The 19,706-nt window shown below is 40.2% G+C and overlaps 1 pseudogene; it reads right to left on the bottom strand.

Moving 5' to 3' along the window:
- Positions 1-487: 487 nt before the first annotated feature.
- LOC104471164 overlaps positions 488-19,706 on the bottom strand; it is a 46,163-nt pseudogene continuing 26,944 nt past the window's right edge.

Below are 19,706 nucleotides of genomic sequence, written 5' to 3'. Positions count from 1 at the left end.
AGTTCCAGGAAAAGCTCTTTGTTTAGCCATGTGAATCATCTGACAGGTCCAGAAACTTTTATTTTTGTAGGGTTCATTTTCAGCCATGCCATCATCACTATTTCAGCATTCTGCAGAGCTGGGGGAACACATTCTGAGAAAGGACCATGGTGGGAACATGCAGACGGGAAACTTTTAGTGTCTACAACAGCCTAGACAGGCTGATTGCAACTCTGTCTTTAGGTTATCAGATGAAACTAATCACAAAATATAGCACTGTTAAGAAGGCAACATTTATTTTCAAGCTGCAATTAATTGTGATGAGTCACAGTGAGAAAAGAGCTGAACATTATTGCATGGCAGGGGTCAACATCCACTGACAGCATCCACTGCTGCTCTTAACTAACTGTCCAAGTGCCATCACAAAGGGGACACACCTTCATAAGGCCACTAGGCAAGTTCCTAAATGCTTGTCCATTTCAGCCTGTGAAATGACTTAACCACTTACTCTTCAAAGAGCTGGTCACTCCTGACACACAGTATGAACATGACAACAGCAGGTCTGGCTCCTCCTTCCCTCCACAGTCCCCTCCAACCTCGAACATGCCATTGCAAGTCCATATACTTGCAAACATCCCTGCTTGCTCTTCCACTACCTTTTAGGCATAAAATGTTAAGCATTATCAGGTCATAAAAGAAGCTGTTTTGTGGGCTGTGATATACCCCTCACATTTCAAACACTGCTCTGAATCACCCTTGCTCCAACTGCAGAACAGCACATAAAAACAACCATTGTGCTGCAGGAGCCTGAGGAGACCTGGTTGCGGGCTCAGAGGAGACCTGGAGCCAAAGGCTGCGTAATACAGATATGGCCCCTAAGCCTCAGTGCTAGAGAACAGTTCCTTGATCTTTTTTCTATTCAATAATACAGATGTAGCCACAGGATCTTGACACTAGGAAGAGTGCTATGGCACAGAAAGCAGACAGTTGCATTGACAGAAAATCTCCTCATAAAAAGGCTTTAAGGAAATCAATACACCTTCACATAATTAAATAAATTATCATAGAGTCATAGAATCATAGAGTGGTTTGGGTTGGAAAGGACCTTAAAGATCATTGAGTTACAACCCCCCTGCCATGGGCAGGGACACCTCCCACTAGACCAGGTTGCTCAAAGCCCCATCCAGCCTGGCCTTGAACACCTCCAGGGATGGGGCATCCACAACTTCCCTGGGCAACCTTTTCCAGTGCCTCACCACCCTCACAGTGAAAAATTTATTCCTAATGTCTAGCCTAAATCTACCCTCTTTCAGCTTATACCCATTACCCCTTGTCCTATCACTACACTCCCTGATCAAGAGTGCCTCCCCATCTCTCCTGTAGCCCCCTTCAGGTACTGGAAGGCTGCTATTAAGTCTCCTCGGAGCCTTCTCTTCTCCAGGCTGAACAACCCCAACTCTTTCAGCCTGTCCTCATAGGGGAGGTGCTCCAGCCCTCTGATCAATTTTGTGGCTCTCCTCTGGACTCTCTCCAACAGGTCCAGGTCTTTTTTATGTTGGGGGCCCCACATCTGAACACAGTACTCCAGGTGGGGTCTCACGAGAGCAGAGTAGAGGGGGAGAATCACCTCCTTCGACCTGCTGCTAATGCTTCTTTTGATGCAGCCCAAGACATGGTTGGCTTTCTGAATTCTTTTGCAATTTATCACAGTTAAACATTCCCTTTAAAATAAGCTTTAAAAACAGAGCAGAAATAATTTGAGAAGATTAATAAGATGAATGCTGAAGTTAGAGGCTGTAGGTTCATTATTGTCTTCTGCCAAGATATCCCATGATTCACAATCAGCCAAAGACATGAACTGACACAAATGCAACCAGGCTGTTCTCTGCAAGACTGCTGCTCAGCATCATATGCTTTGATAGCACTGCCTAATATATAATAAATTATGTATGGATTGAAAAAGAAATGCTGACTAATGTTGCTGCATTTGATCTGTTTTGTGAGTCAAAAGCCAGATTGTTCTTACAAGCACTTCCTGGGCTTCAGAAAATGAAATGTAATTGCAAAGTTGACACTAATAGAGAAAAAAAAACTTATTATAAAACAGTGGAAGAAAGTATATGGCTATTGCAAACTTGATCATTTTGCATTAGAAACACAACTAATCCAAACCACCAGTAGTGCTGAAGTCACTTGGCAGCTGAAAGTTCTGAGTATTCTTTGACATCATCATAGTGGTGGTTCTAAATTTTTTTTTTTTTGGTTCAAGACAACTTTTATACACATCCTGACGCAGGGCTTGTTCTTTTCAAGCAAATGACTATGGAAAACTGTAAACCTTACATTTTTGCTGGCTGTAATGGAGATGTGATACTTTAGTCTTTCTTGGCAGCCAAAGCATCTAAATGAAAATTCTACATATAAATACAATTACTGAGATCTTATGGGTCTCCAGAGAACTTGAAGCTAGGCTGACTGATGGATGCTGTGTTTGTGATGGACACCCAATCCGTGCATGCACAGTACAGCTTCCCAGACCTGTCTTTTTGAAGGTAAATCTTTGAAGGTAGAAAATCCTAAATTTGATTGCCAAAATGAATATCTCCAGGGCAATCTCACCATGAAAGCTGAGATCAGAGTCTTCGGAGGCACCAGGTCTCTACAGCTAGGTATCCTGAGAGGTGCTCAATTAGAGCAATGAATGCTGGAAGAACTGGGTCTCTGGAGTTCTATAAATCCTCCCAAGCGTGCCTGAAGGGTTATCCTAGAAAAGTGTACTCTGAAGTCCCGGAGCCTTTCTGCAAAGCGGAAGACTTCTCTAAGCCCTGGTGAGCTTACACAATGGAGCTATTCTGAGCAAGAAACCTCAGTGATTCTAAATTGTGCCGTTTAGGATTAATTTACGGTCACACAGCCAGAGGTCTTGAAATCTTGTTGTAAATCATAACTTTCTGCAAGAAGGAAGGGTCGGGGGGAGAAGTCAGCCAGCTTTATCTTCACAGAGTCTGATACAATATGCTAATTTTGTTCTGTTACATTCATTGGGAGAATCAGGAAAAGGCTAGGAAAATCTATGTATTTTTTTAAAAAAAGAAAAAGACATCCAGAGATCAGGCAGCATTATCTGTGTGACCTTGCACACTTCTCTCTTCTGTTTAGAAGACTGGACACAACCTGATTTTATCATCTAAGGAGACTTTTGGGGAATTTCAAAATACGACCTGTCATGATAGAAGAGAAGAAGACATGCAGTGACATGACTGTCTAACGGGTGCATTGTTACAGGTAGGAAAGAGATCTAGAGTCCAGGCATTGCCTGCTTATTAATGTGCCAAAGCAGCAATGTTATCACATGGTGACAGAGCTTGTGTCAGAACTATGTGTTCAGCAGCAAGAAAGATGACATCTCAACTAAGCAGAGGGGGCATCACCAGCCTCCACACAGGTACTAGAGGAAAAAGGGCTATGAGGAATCAGCCTAACACAGGAAGCAGATCTAAAAGCAAGAGCCTTTTGACAGTCAGGGTGAGGACAAGCTCATTGTTCAAAGGTCTTTACCTCCCTGGGATCAAACAAGCATCTCCAAGGAAAAAATCCTGTCATCTGCAGGTGGCTCAATCTTTCCATTGACTAAAAAGGGAGCCATGGAGGATTAGGCTGAATTAAAACAGATGTCTCACTTCCAGGTGCCTGTATTTAGCTCAAATAATCCCACTCAGAGCAGATTTCACTGTTTCAGATGGATAATTTTTGCTATATTCTCGTTGTCTCTTTGCTCCAACTGTGTCCTTCCTATCTCTTCACACTAGCTAGGCTTAACACCTGCCTCTTATACCCTCACCTATCCATTCCCCATCAACCTGCTTTTATCATTTATTGCCACTTGAAATGAAATTATCAACATCGTGCAGCTCTTCCACCTCATTAATCAAGGACTTAAACTGAAAAGTTGAAGGTGCGACTTCCAAGCATTTGTTGTATTGTTTATGACTAGATACTGGAGCAGTAAAAGAGAAATAGCAGCTGGAATATTTTGAAACAGACTGAGATAATAGAAACAAATTTCATGAAACACCCTGTGGTTTTAATGGAATCAAACAGACATAAATTCAGGGCAAGAATCCCACAGACCCCATGAGATGCTAGGAATGACAGAAACCATGGAGATGTTTTTTACAGCACTGTGAAGTATTATACATGCAAGCTGATCAATGCAACTATTTGACTGAAGTCCAGTTTGACTGATGCAAGGAAGGAACTGAAATAGATCAGATAAAATAAACTCAGAGAGAAAAAAAAATGGAATCTGTCTGCTAAATATATTTTCTTTTTGCAGCAAACATTTCTGAACAGTGATGAAACTTCTTTTTCTTCTAAAATAAACCCTGAATATTGTAAACATAAATTTTATCCAAGCCAACAAAATGGACAGAAATTAAATTGCTTCTTACTGAAGAACAAAAGGCACTGAAATTAAATAAGAACTTTCCTAGAAAAATATCATCTTTCATTATAATTATCTCAGAAGACGTTTAAAAAAATCCATAAGAACTGAGTAATGGATATCTCATTCTACATATGATCAATCTGTAAATTTTTATATATGTAGATACATCAATACATGTACACTGATAAGAGTAGCTTTTATTTTATATATTTATCTATGGACTTGGATTTTGAAGCTGTATCTCCAGTCTTGAAATCTTTGGATGTTAGACACTGAAAAGCCTTTTAAAAAATGTGGATCTACTTTTCTGTTCATAAAGTAAGACTCAGTTTGCGCACTCACACCTTGCAACTTTAAGCAGGGCAGCAGCTCAATACTTATGAATGTTCTCTGTCCCTTTGGATAAAGCTTTGGGTTAGACACAATATTTTTTTGTGCAGGCTGGCAGATAACTTTCAGATGGTACAAATTACAGACCTGTCCTGACTGATCTCATTATCAGCTCGCAGTTATCTAGACCTGTGATTTTACTCCTAAGGAATATGTATATCATTCCCATGCAAAACAAACAACAAAAAAATAACTCCCCTACAAAATCCATTCAAAGGTGTATTAGGTTCTAAGACAAAATATCCCAGATATACTTTACCTAAATTTCTTTCGCTATTGAATCTTGAGCAACTACAAAAATCAAATACTTTTTCCATCAAGTGTAAAAATTCACAAAAATCTCATGCCATCTCCACACAATTTTGTTGTTTATAAATAGAATTATGGTTAAAATCTCACTGTAAATAATAACATCAAGAATTGTCAAAGAAAGATACGGAAGGCAGTATCCTGAATTATTTTTGGTTTTCAAAAGATCTGTGGATCCCTAGCTAATTTTGTCCTTACCTTTCCCACGAAAGGTTGGTTGCTCTGTGCTATTTTTGTTTCTTACCATTAAGTGATGGGAAGCAAGAGGTTCCTCAGGGTCAATCTCTACATGCCAAGTTCAACAACAACCTTTTAGTATGTTTCTTGGAGAACGTATTTTCACTGGGCTGTGAAATAATTTAACTGACAAACTCAACTTTGCTCTACTATGTGATCTAGAGTTTTTTACAGATAAAACAAGTAAGACAAGCTGCTAATGATCTGAAGTTCTCTGAAGCAAAGGAAAGTCATTCCAGAGAATTTAGTGAGCATTGTTAAGGCTGAAATATCTTTCCTGTTTTACACCTGGGCATGATGAACTGATCTCTGCTGAAGGTATATGAAGGTAACAAGAGGAACAGAGAGGCATCCTGGCATAATTCAGGGGCTCCCAATCTCTGGGACATATTTGTTAACAGAATACAGCTATTTCAAAGCAACATGCACAAAATCAAAAGCACGCCTTCTGCTTTCCTCTGAGGACAGGAAAACGGGTGTTTGAGAGAGGAACAACTGTGCACAGTGTCTGGGTCCTGTGTCACGTTAGGCAAAGACCTGGGAATGACATGGCCAGAGGCACCATTTATGTCCTAGCACTCTTCCCAGGACAGTTATACTCAAGAAAGCTGAGTCTGGGAATTGCTGGTTTAAATTATCTGTGCACACAACTCAACACTGAGAATAGCTAATACCTAACCTCAATTCACTCCTTGTCTTCACTTTCTTATCTGTACAATTGAATTTAATTCCTTCCCCCACAGAAGCAGTGAAGATAAGTTTAGTAATGCCTCTGGAGTGCAGTGAAAAGGTAATGAATAATACAACGATTATAGAGCATTCGAGCTTTTTGGATGACCTATACTCTACCAGCTCTGAGAGCATTCCATGCCAATTATGTACCAGCAGTGCATTTGCTTTTTGTGTTCAAGGAAAAGTATAATTTCTAAGAAACAGTGATGAGCGAAACTGGGCTAGGCATGGCATTATGAATCATGGTGTTATATATATGTATTCCCCCCATTATGGAATGGCAGGTGCAAACCACTTGGACAATGAGCATTGACCAGCCCCTCAAATATTGACAGCTTAGTTTTACCACCTTGTCTAGTGGCATCAGATTGTTCAGTTGCTTGAGTATTTATGCAGTAAGGCATCCATGCAAGTGCGATTGTTCTATAACTTGAATAGCAAGAAGGCTGACTTTCACCCTACTCATACAAATTCCAAAAGCAAATATATGTAACTAGCAGTTAATTTTTTTAAGCAGTCTTTTGAACTTCCTTTGCAAAATGTTCTGAAATGCAAATGAATTTAGTCATTATCATAGTGGAAGATTAAAGGAGATTTAACTTACTAGATTTATCTTAACATTATTGTCCCCTTTTCTTCTACTTTTTTGCCTCTGTAAAACAAGGTTTTGGTAAAGAATAGGAATATAAGCTGAGAAAAAATGTTTAATGTCCTGAAGTGCATGCAAAAACTAATTGTAACCCTGGATTGACTCTTATGTTCAGTATGAGTAGGCTAGTGGTGTTAATAAAGTTCAAATTAATCAAAGATGCTCATCCAAAACATTTCAGGTTCATGCATCTAAGCCTTCCATACCAGTGGACTGTAGATAGTGATGGTGTAGTCGTCATGATCTAGAGAAACATGAAAGTTACTGTATTTTTGGAATGTATCATGTGCTTAAACAGAAGTGTCTAACACCATTTTAGATGCCCTACATATCCAAGCTGGCCACCCCATGCTCTGATAAAAAAGGTACAGGTTTCCTGTATGGTATTTATCATAGGTACAACCTTTCTGTGAGTATAATGAACTTCAAAAATGGGACCAAGTGCCTCTTTGTAGGCACCTGAGTTGCTTTCTTTATGTTTACTTTGATTTAATCTCCTAAGTAATAACAACCAAACTTGCTAAATGTCTGAATCTGGAGTAAGGGCCTACAGACACGTACCTAAATATGGAGATAGAATATAGAAGTTCTGCACATTTCTGCTTTTGAACTCTGCTCTATAACAAGGTTGTAGACACAGATGTAACCATCCAAAAGTATTGGTTCATTCTCTCAGACACTTTTGCATAGGAGCCTATAAATCTCCTTAAAGAAAAAGCTTATCCTCATTTACCGCTTGTAAATCTCTATTAAGCTCAACACGTTTACATGACAAGTGGAGCATGCATAATTTTACTCATTATCCTTTAATCTCCATGACTTCATTGAAAGTGTTTGTGGCACATATTTATCAAAATTGATTTAATACAGAGAATAGTTTCTTGCTTTCATAAAAATATTGTGGAGGCAGTAAGGAGCAAGGCTTATATCCTTACTATGACCATGGACAGCCTTAATTTATAAAGTGATATGTATCCAACGTGTACGGTACTGCAATCTAATAACATTAAAGTGTTTTATCTCCAAACATCTGCATGTTCCTTATCTTTGCCAGCACTTACTACATTCTCTTGATGTTGCTGGAATAATATAATGAAGATATTCTTATTGGGTAGTTAATAGTAAGAAATACAGTTTTTAAGCATGCAGAAGGCTTAGATCCACAAAGAGATTCAAGACCTGCAGGCAGAGTAAATGAATATATAGTTTTTCTATGAAACACAGAAAAACCTTTATAGCATTTCTCAAAAGCTCTCAGAACCCTGCACAGACCAGCTCGGCATCATGTGTGCAGCTCTAGGCAAGGCCAGAAGTGGATATTTAGGGATGTAGGAAACTGGTCATACCCTTCTCTCCTATTAACAGGCATATAAGGATTTGAACATCTCAATACTGAGAGCTCAGTCACATTAAGGGGTTTAGTCATTTAAATACTCTATGATTCAATGTCTGCATTAAGTACAGAATATTGAAAGCAAAATTCACCATGCAAGAGATCTAAATTCCCCATAAATTGCATTTTATGCTCACTTTGAACTTCAAGTGCTTAGCTGAGGTCCACAGCCTGTGAATACTGAGTGCTAAGACAACCTGGACAAGAGGAACACCAGGAACAGGAAAAAGGAATGAGTCTCAAACACTGCATCTCACCAGCACTTGGAAACTTATCTCAGGGCTTCCGTTAGATGAGACTGAGTTTCAGCATCCAAAACATCTTCCTTTCCTGAAATGCTTAAACTATATCCCCCAAGAGTAGTGTGAATATTCAACACTGCAGCTTTATGGCTAAATTATTGCACAGGGAACAGGAAACCTGCCTTTTCTCAGCCTGAGGGAAGACTGAACCTCTTCTATCAGGGCAGGAATAACGATATGGGGGTGAAACATTCACCACTCCTTCTAAAAATGGGAGAAAGGGAAACTTAAGGAGAGAGAATGAAGTAAGACAAAAACCCCAACAGGTGTCTTTAGCCTCGTTACTAGGGGCCATTACTAGGAAGAAAGGGCATCAAAGCTAGGCATTGCACGCACACTGCAGGCCTTTTCTTTATCCTCAAGCTATATAATTACAACGTTAAAATGTGAAATATTTGAGGAGCAACCACAACGGTACTCCACTGAAAACAGGACTGAAGTCCAAAGGTTATTTCAGGATCCTGTCAAAACTTGCTTCCATCAGCAAAATACTGTGATTGCAAGAAAACCTCTGATTACACCGAATTCTTGTCTCTATATGATTATTTTATATTATCTTATAAAGGCAGAGTCCTTGTTTGCAGTTCTAAGGCATTGCCTGTGGGAGGGATGTTTTCCGTAGCTAATAGAAGTGTACATAAAATTAAAATTCAGAGAAAGATAACTCCCTTTATTTTTTGTACTCTATTTAAACACTGCAAAAGGCCATTAAAAATAGGCAGAGCACTGTTCCATCTAGTGTATATTGCAGCTGATCTTGAATATTTAGCAAAAGGATCTGAAGACAGAATAAAGTAAAAGCTTCCAGGTTTGCTAAGTGTAGGGGTATCCTTGTCCAGAGATCACATCTCTGTCACTGTGACTAGGAGCCAGTGATAAAGGCTGGTTTGACACTATGGATGGAATTCAGGAACCAAAGCACAGTCTGTAGCTCCACTTTAGACAGAAGACACATTTACAAAGGCTTTTCAAATTTAGGATAGATTTTTCCTAGAATAGCAAAAAAGACGTACGGTTACCCATATTTAACTGGAGGTCATGGTACCACTGAAAGTCTTTTCCCAAACAAAAAATTTTCCTGACTTTTTTCTTTTGTAATCAAAGCAAGACATTTTTCTTTGGCCTAAGTTTTGGAAACAGCAACATCATTCTAGATTAAATCTTAAAACACACAGACACATACCAGCCAACACCACCAACAACCAAACAATAAAATAAAATTACCTACACACAAAATGTTAATCTTAAATATTTAAAACCTGGCAAACCTACAAGTAACTGAGTAAAAGGTTCTGTTACAGCAAGAGTCACGCAGTCCTGACAAGAAGTGGTTTTTCTGATGTTTAAATGAACAATTTCATTAGTGGGTCCAGTTTTGGGATCCCCAACAAAAAAAGAGACTGAACTGAACCTAGTGAAAGGCCATCAAGGTGACTGGGGGCTGGACCACATGATGTACAAGAAGAGGCTGAGGGAGCTGGGTTTTTTGATCCTAGAGAAGGGATGGGGGAATATTCCAGAGCACTGGAACAGGTTGCCCAGAGAGGTTGTGGAGTCTCCTTCTCTGGAGACATTCAAAGCCCGCCTGGATGCGTTCCTGTGTGATCTGATCTAGGTGTCCTGCTCCGGCAGGGGGATTGGACTAGATGATCTTTCGAGGTCCCTTCCAATCTCTAACATTCTGTGATTCTGTGTGATTCTGTGATTCTGTAATATTACTGCTGTCATCCACTAACGAAACTGCTGCCTATGAATAACTGGAGCCAGACTTGTACTAGAGGTGCACATTGGAAGGACAAGAGGTAATGGTTGCAGCCTGTGGCATGGGATACTCCAGCTGATACCAGGAAAAAAAGCTCACAAGTGGCTAGACACAAGCACAGGTTGCCGAGAAAGGTGGTGGAATATCTGGAGAAATTCAAGATTTGACTGGACAAGGACCTGAGCTATCTGATCTATCTTTGTAGTTTGCCTGTGCTGAGCAGTAGTTTGGACTAAAAGGTCTTGAGTGATCGTTATGTGCATTATCCTTTCTGACTGAAGTTGTGTTCCAGCTTTGTCTGGGGTTATTTTCCTCTTCTGCACTTTATTTGTCACTACTGGTTATGTAGTGTTTCATCTTTCTGTACTTATTATCATTTATATCTCCTCCCTGGAACACCTCAATTTGTATTAACTGTTTAATTTTTTACACAACACTTTCTTGACCAAGAAAGAAGATGATGCACAGTGTACTTGCCACCTCTATGATCACTTCATCTGAAGTGTCTTGCTGTGCCATCAGTTTGGATGTACATTGCGCTAAATACTGACAAGACTGCACACTCCCATATATCCCACCAGCAGTTTGCTGACCACAAATGTTTACAGTTTGCACAGTACCCAAACATCCACATTCTCTAAAGATTCACATACTCCAATAGTATAAACCACTCTGACAGAAGGATGGGGAATGCATTGTTAGATTCAGTAAGGCTGCGCTCCTGCTCCAGGCACTATTCAGAAGAACATAATCACGATGAGCTTTTAAAGATGCCCATAAAAGAGCAAAAAACTCATCCAAACAAATTTGCCTAAAAAAATATTCTTTTTGTTGCAACCACCCTGAACAACTGGCAGGGAGCTTTTTAAACACATCTACTAAGCACCAAGTTTGTCTGGTTGTTGGCTTTCTCCTCTGAATTTTGTAGCATTCCCTGGTGAGCCAAATGCCTGCTGTGAGAACATTCAGCGTGGTCACTGCCAGGTTTGAGGCTAAGGTTTAGAGCAGAAGAACAGGTATGGTAAGTTTATACGGATCAATATAATCCTTACGTGAGCTGCAGTCAAGATACACAGAGGGTGAGGCTGGGCCTTACTTTGCATCACTATTATAATACTCAGAGGCCACTCAGCAACTGGATGTGAAATTTGATTATGGAAAATATTGTTCTTCTTCAATTTTTTTCACAGTATGGAGTTTTTGGTTTTCCATATTTTTTTCAGTGGTGATGGATTCTCAAGTACAGGAAACAGGCCCAAGTTTCTGTAGTGTGAAGCACCAGGCATACTTGGGATACAAGGAATTGAAAGCTAATATAAAGAAGAAAATTAATTTTCCTTACCAGAAAAAGCCTGTTTCTTATTTGTATAAATGCAAGGACAGGAGATTCTGACTCTTATTACCAAGAGATTTTTTTCCACAACTGCTTCTTAAAGCTATAACATTAGCCTTAGAACTGACTTGTTCCAGAGACAATCACCACATACTGTAACACCACTTGTGCAATCATCTAATTATGTAAAAGACAAAATTAATGCAGAAGTTTCCTTAAGAGACTTTTAAAATGTAAAATTGATAGTCTCCATGGAAATGTAGCCCAATACAGGTTTTTCCTCTGAGCCTCCTACTCTAGTGACACTTTTAATATGTGCTAATTATGCACATTCACTACATAGTAGTAGGTAAATGCTAATTACCGTTTGATCATTGGAGAACTTAGATCGTTATGGACTGTCTTGAAACTTCTTAAATTCAATCAAATATATGTAGGTTGCATTCTGGAGAAACTGTCTGCTCACACCCTAGATAGGCGTGAATGCTTTGCTGGGTAAAAAACTGGCTGGATGGCTGTGCCCAAAGAGTTGTGGTGAGTAGAAGTAAATCCAGATATGGTCGGTCACAAGTGGTGTTCTCCAGGGCTCAGTACTGGGGCCAGTTCTGTTTAATATCTTTATCAATGATCTGGATAAGAGGATTGAGTGCTCCCTCAGTAAGTTTGCAGATGACACCAAAACTGGGCAGGAGTGTTGATCTGCTGGAGGGTAGGGAGGCTTTGCAGAGGGATCTGGACAGTCTGGACTGATGGGCCAAGGCCAATTGTTTGAGCTTCAACAAGGCTCAGTGCTGGGTCCTGCACTTGGGTCACAACAACCCCCTGCAACGCTACAGACCTGGGGAAAAGTGCCTGATGGAAAAGGACCTGGGGGTGCTGGTCGACAGCTGGCTGAGTAAGAGCTGTCAGTGTGCCCAGGTGGCCAAGAAGGCGAAGGGCATCCTAGCTTGTATCAGAAATAGTGTGTCCAGCAGGACTAGGGAAGTGATTGTGCCCCTGTACTCAGCACTGGTGAAGCTGCACCTTGAATACTGTGTTCAGTTTTGGGACCCTCACCACAAGAAAGACATTGAGGTGCTGGAGCACATCCAAAAAAAGAGCAATGAAGCTGGTGAAGGGTCTAGAGCACAAGTCTTATGAGGAGCGGCTGAGGGAACTGGGGTTCTTTAGCCTGGAGAAAAGGAGACTGAGAGGAGACCTTATTGCTCTCTACAACTGCCTGAAAGGAGGTTGTAGCGAGGTGGGTGTCAGTCCTTTCTCCCAAGTAACAAGCAATAGGACAAGAGGAAATGGCCTCAACTTGCACCAGGGAAGTTTAGATTGGATATTGGGAAAAACTTATTCACCGAAAGGGTTGTCAAGCATTGGAACAGGCTGCCCAGGGAAGTGACTGAGTTTAAAAGACATGTAGACGTGGAGCTTAGGGACATGGTTTAGTGGTGGACTTGGTAGTGTTAGGCTAATGGTTGAACTCAATGATACTGAAGGTCCTTTCCAACCTAAATGATTCAATGGTTCTATGGTGAAATTTATGTCAATGAGAAGCCTGGAAAGTAGAGCCCCCCTTCCTCTCTTCATTTTAAAATGCAAACTACATGCAGAGCTATTTGAATTAAGAGAAAGACAAACAAAGAATTCTGTTGTTTAAAATGTTAACAGATTTGACACAGTGTAGCTGCTCCAGGATAACCTCTGCTTTGAGAAAAAGTTTTACTTTGTCATGTTTCTAATTTCACAGATAAACCATAACCCTAGAGCCACATTAGTTTTGTCTCGGACATCAACATTTTTTGTCTACATCCAGAAAATGCAAAGGTATATCTATGTACCTCAGATTAAGGCTCCCTTATGTAATCCAGAAATGCTGTGTTTACTCTTTTTAAGGATATTACATAACTGCATAGTTGGAAGAGATGAGATGACAGACTAAATTGTGGCCTGGAAACTAATCCTATCTTATTGGTAAGGTCTTAATAAAATTATTTAGCTTATTAAAAGATGACTAGACCACAGTTTCTATGTATGTGAAATGAAAACAGTAGGTTTTGGCTGAGATTCATTCCTTTAAAGCTGAAATAGACACATTCATCACATTCTGTAATCTGATGTGTCCTGTGGAGATGTTTGTCTGTCTCCTTCAATGATAGAGGCAACTTGGGTACCTAATGAATTGACTGAGATTACGATGGGTGGGCCTTATTATTTGGGTGGGCGAAAGCACTGCAGCAACATGAGTTTGAAAGTTGAACCCAGCAAATGTGAAACTTGAACTACAGGAAACCACTAGTTAGGAACCACTAGAGATCACCTTGTAAAATACATAATTTTAGATGCAACAGATTTTGGAAGGTATCATTTCTCTGAACATTACAACCTAGATTAATCACAAGCTATTTGACCACATGCTATCTGGATACTTACCTTTATTTATGCTCACGTTTATGCAAGCAGTTCCCTTGACTTGACCTGTACTGCTTGCAGAGGAAGGGCTTATTCAATACAGGCAGTACTGGCATAATTTGTCCATATCAGTCTATACTGCAAATATCAATGCTGCTTTTAGAAATTACGGTCATCTTGATAGTCATAATTCTCAGAGTTAGTGGTGTCTTCAAACAAGTGCTTTGGGACTCCAAGTTACTTAAACCCTTTCCTAAGTAAACAACAGTGTCAGAGGTCGAGGGCAATGGAGGTTCTTCCTCTTCCCACTGCACATTGTCTGGAGACGAGTTAGTCACCAAAATTTTAGAACTGCCTTTAGCTGAAACTAGCCCTTGCCCCTCTCAAACTGTATCTTTTTCTCTGGCTTCTAATTTATTTATTTAAAAAAGATAGGTTAATAATAAAACCCAGTTTGGCATCAAGGTCTATGCATCAGCTATGCATTTGTTCTCATTATCCTTCAGCCTCAGGATACTGTGAAAGCTGGATAGATACTGACCACCTGCTATTTTGGAAGGCTGGACAGAAAAGCTACTAATATCTCCTCTGTTTTTCAGTCATGCATGGTTGTTTGCTTAAGTGAAAGACACATGTAGCCCTGCCTCTTGCTTCCCACAGTGCTCTACCTAGGAACATACAGAAGAAAAGCCTCTGACTCATTATTCTCTGGAATATCAGGCGCTGCCAATTAGTGTATTATAAATTCAATATTGCACTGTAAATTATATTTGATTAATGATGCCAAAAGCTTTTAAGTTTTTTTACTCTAAAAAAAGCCATGTGTTTTGCAACTTTTTCCAAAGTGAAGAGAAAAAGCATCTTAATGGAACACTCTGAGAGAGGTAACAGTATCAAAACCCCAAGAAAATATTTCAGAAAAGTTTGTGCATGAACTTGTCTATTGTGATGACAATTTAAATGAAGATATCAAACTTAAATTCTTGCAGTTAAGGTTACTAAGTCCCTCCTCCTACAATTTCATTTCAGTCAATACCAAGTATATCTGGTCTGACCTGGTCCAACTTGTATTGGTTCCTAAAATAAGAAACATGGGAGAGACCATGGCACACCAAGAGATACACCATCTAACAGGGGAGACATGCAAAGGCAGGGAGGACCTACGACAGTTCAATCTGATGGACTGAGCAATCACACAGGAAAACATTTAAGGCTGACATGGCCCACACAAAGCAGGCTTTCAATAATCCTGGACTGAAATTCTTATTTTAAACTACCAGGACAGAGTGGGGATCTTTTCCCCCATTTTCAAAGTGTTAGGGTATTTTCTAATTTCTTACGATGTAAAATATTCTGTTTGAAATTGAGTGTCAAGTTCTCAGCAATGGCTTTGCACAGAAAAAATACTCTGCATGTGTATTTTAATGAAAATACTCACTTGAAAATGCTGGTCAGCACTACTCGCAATAGGTGGGTCTGTCATATTAGAAAGAAGCATACTTTAAGTAACTAAGGTTAGTGATAACACTCCAGAAATGACACTGTGCCTCATTCTAACACAGGAAAAACAATTATTGTGGCAAAGGGATGCTTTTCTAAAAGTAGACTAACAGAGAAAAAAAAATGCACACTTAGAAGAATCAGAACAACTTCTGGCCTGGAGAACGGATATATTAAAAAGAATATCAATATGTATATTTCAGGGCACTTCTTAATCACAGGAAGGAACCCCCAAATATTTTTTTTCCCCTCACTGTCCTATATCCGGTGGTGACACTCTGGATTTTTAAACTCTTCCCAAGTTGTCTACTAGCTTTGCTCCCTTGCTGGTATTGGAGGAGATGGACCATTTGCCTATTTTGGTTGGTCAATAATTCATGACAGAACTTTATACCGTATCTTCCTGCCTCAGGATTGCCTGGCAAAACCACAGGGGTCAAAACACTTTTCACTGTATTTTCTTTAGTAATACATTTACCCAGGACCCACGGTAATATCATCCACTCGACGACGGTTGGTGGTGGTCCCTGCATGCTCAAGTCTGACCTGTCAATGTGCTGAGAGGCAAGCAACAGCAGAAACAGAAAAGTCAAGTAGGATGCAGTATGGCAGATAAATTTGATAAATGGCTTTCTGATGAACAGCCCTAATGGGCTTTTGGGAGCTATCAGGTAGCACACAGAGAAGACTGGGAAAAGGAGTCCTATCACAACACATGTCAACATCTTCACAGCCCAGTGTCGCCTCCTCCATCCAGGGAACTCGTCATACCAGCGGGATGCAAGCAGCTGCTGGCAGTTGGGCTGAGCAACAAACTACAGAGAGAAGAAGAAAGAAAGATGGTTAGTTCCTTGTTACCTCTGTAAAGTTATTTCCATGCTATGTATGTTATGATAAGTAACATTTGGATAGTGATTAAAAAGAAAACATCCACAGCCTGTGCAAGCCCACTCATACTGATAACCCAGTAAGACAAGGCTGGGTTAGCCTGCCCTTCCTTCAATGCAAAAAGTATATTACAAAGCCATCAAAATTTGCTTTGCACAATAAAGCTTGACTTTCCTGTTGGTTGAGTATTCAAGGAGCCAACAGACTGTAAAACACGTGTACCTCAAAAGCTGATTTCAAACCAAAAAACAAGTTCACAAATACTTCCATTATTCAAGCAGAAACATTTGTGGAGAATTCACAGAATGTGAGGTAGAAGACACCGTGAAAATGAAAAGCACAACTGAGATCTGTAAACAGTGAAACTAAATTCCACAGCCATGAATGAACTATTTCAGTATGTTCTCTACTAATTCTCTAAAAATCAAGCTTACTTAATTATGCTTTTATACTGACAAAACTCTTACAGATACATTACATAATGCTTTCACAATATGAATTAAACACTATCATTCCCCAGTGCTTCACTAATCCTTTTCAGGATATATTCCTACCTTGTACAATATTTTATGAAGTCTGTTCTACATAATGTGATTTCAGTTTTTAAAATATGGTCCTTAAAATTGAATTTCACAAAACAAAACAAACCCAGTAAATATTTAATATCTTTCAGATAGCTTTTCAAAGAAGCTTTGAGTATATTCCAGGGTTTTATGTCATATTTTTACTCGATCATTAGTTCCTATCTTCCCTAATGATTTCTTTTATATAGGGGGCATAAGAGTAACAGCATGCTAGACTTGACATAAGAAATATAAAATAGAAGCAACATATGCATCAAAGAGAGACAGAGTTGTCACATTTTGTTTTTTAAAATAATAATAAAAAAAAAGAAGTATTTTCCTTATGTTACTGGGGTGGCTGACCTTGGCTAGATGCCAGGTACCCACCAAGTCACTCTATCACTCACCTCCTCAGCTGGACAGGGGAAAGAAAGTATAACAAAAGGCTTGTGGATCAAGATAAGGACAGGGAGTGATCACTCACCAATTACAGTCATGGGCAGAAGAAACTCGACTCGGAAAAAATTAATTTAATTTATTGCCAATCAAATCAGTCTATGGTAAAGAGAAATAAAAAATAAATCTTAAAACATCTTCCCCTAACCTCTCCCTTCTTCTCAGGCTTAAATTCACTCCCAATTTCCTTGGGGAATGGGGGTTGTGGTTAGTTCATCACACGTTGTCTCTTCTGCTCCTTCCTCCAAGTACTCTTCCCCTGCTCCAGCGAGGGGTCCCTTGACGGGAGACAGACCTCCATGAGCTTCTCCAATGTGGGTCCATCCCATGGGCTGCAGTTTTTCATGAACTGCTCCAGTGTGGGTCCTTTCCATAGGGTGCAGTCCTTTAGGAACAGACTGCTCCAGTGTGGGTCCCCCACAGGGTCACAAGTCCTGCCAGCAAACCTGCTCCAGCATGGGCTCCTCTTTTCATAGGCCCACAGGCACTGCCAGGAGCCTGCTCCAGCACGGGCTTCCCACAGGGTCACAGCCTCCTTTGGTAATCCACCTGCTCTGACATGGGGTCCTCCAGGGGCTGCAGATGGGTCTCTGCTCCACCGTTACCCTCCATGGCTGCAGGGGCACAGCTGCCTCACCATGGGCTGCACCACGGGCTTCAGGGGAATCTCTGTTCTGGCGGTTGGAGCACCTCCTCCCCTCCTTCTTGCAGAGTTGCTTCTCTCACATATTCTCACTCCTCTCTCCAGCTGCAAAATGGCACAGGTTTTTTTGGCCCCTTCTTAAATATGTTATCCCAGAGGTTCAACCACCGTCACTGATGGGCTCAGACTTGGCCAGCAGCGGGTCCATCTTGGAGCCAGCCAGGAATGGCTCTGTCAGACATGGAGGAAGCTTCTAGCATCTTCTCACAGAAGCCACCCCTGTAGCCTCCCCACTACCAAAACCTTGCCACACAAATCCAATAGAGTTACACACATGTGTATATAGGTACCTTGGATTAAAACATTAGCTGAAGACTTAATAAAGCTATGCAGAATCTTCTTTATCTTATTAAATAATTAAATTGTTAATTTACACTAAATAATTTCAGTTTTGAATTCTAATCAAATGCACCTAGTTTGGGATTATACATTATTTTGGTAATAATTATAACCACAGGAGCCAAGGTCCTTTGGTGATGAATAATAGGTAACTTCTCAGCTTCTGAAATCACTGTGATTACCACTGATAGGAAATGCTATTTAGTTTGAAATGAAATGAGAGTCAGCATGTATCTTTCTATATATGTCTGGATCTTGTCAGAAATGTCGGCCTGAGCCAAATTCAGACCCGGTGTATGTTAATGAAATGCCAGTGTCCTTAGCAGAGACATACTGCCTACCAGACACCATCGCTGAAGCTGCCTCTAACTGTTGTGAAAGACAAGAAAATTTACTCATATGTAAACATCTTGAAAATAGCCTTAAAAAGAGTAACAGACTGTTCTCTTCCATTAGGAAAAAATGCATTCACAGGGTTTCAGAGTGTGGGTTTCAAGATACAAATGTCTGGAATAACACTGCATGCAGTCAGAGCAGATGGCTTCAAAGTTATGTTTTTTAGGCCAAGTTTTTAATGCAGGTCCCCCTACAAAATTTTTCACCTCAGTTTTCTTGGGTGGGTACAGATCAGTGCTTTGCTTGACTAGTGAAAAAGTATGACTCATCGACTAATTCCTGAGTATAATATTTTCCTTTGTTTTCCCTGGAGTGTGACAGATCCATGTTTGTTTCCTCTTCTTCATAATATTTTCCCATTACATACCCTGTCACCTAAAAGTAACCAGTTCCTAAGTCTTGCGTGTGTAACCCCTTTCTCAACACCTTTGGGCCACTCTCATTGTGTTAGAGACCTAGACGAAGGAACAACTTCCAGGGGCTAGCAAAGGTTCGTGGTAGGCATAGTGGTCCTACTCCTTGCCAAGCATGGCTAAAAAGGAATTAATTTCCTTGCTGTAATGTGGAGGAAATTAAGTAAAGGGAGGGGTTTTTTTAACGTCCATCAAGTATTGGGCTGCCCTGGGGCTGGGTAGAGCAGAACTGATGCAGAGGTAGCTCATGCCATGAGGAGATACTTGCTAACTGCACCATCTGGAAGGGTGCTCCACACAGGCTGCGTAGTAGCTGTTTAGTTCTAATCTTTAAACAGATTAATATGCAAAACTTTCAATGTTAATACAGAAAACACTTCTGAGCAGGCTTGAAAAATTGTTTCTTGTCTCCTAATACCCAGATTAGATTTTGTCATGTTGTGATGGTATTTTTAAGGTACGAAGTTGTTAAAGACAGGGACTGCTTTCTGAGGCACAGGAAATTTTTCAGTGAG

Source organism: Pterocles gutturalis, unplaced genomic scaffold (genome assembly GCF_000699245.1).
Source record: "Pterocles gutturalis isolate BGI_N339 unplaced genomic scaffold, ASM69924v1 scaffold4201, whole genome shotgun sequence".
Taxonomy (NCBI): domain Eukaryota; kingdom Metazoa; phylum Chordata; class Aves; order Pterocliformes; family Pteroclidae; genus Pterocles; species Pterocles gutturalis.
The sequence above is the reverse complement of the archived record's forward strand: the minus strand, read 5'-3'. Positions and strand labels throughout refer to the sequence as shown.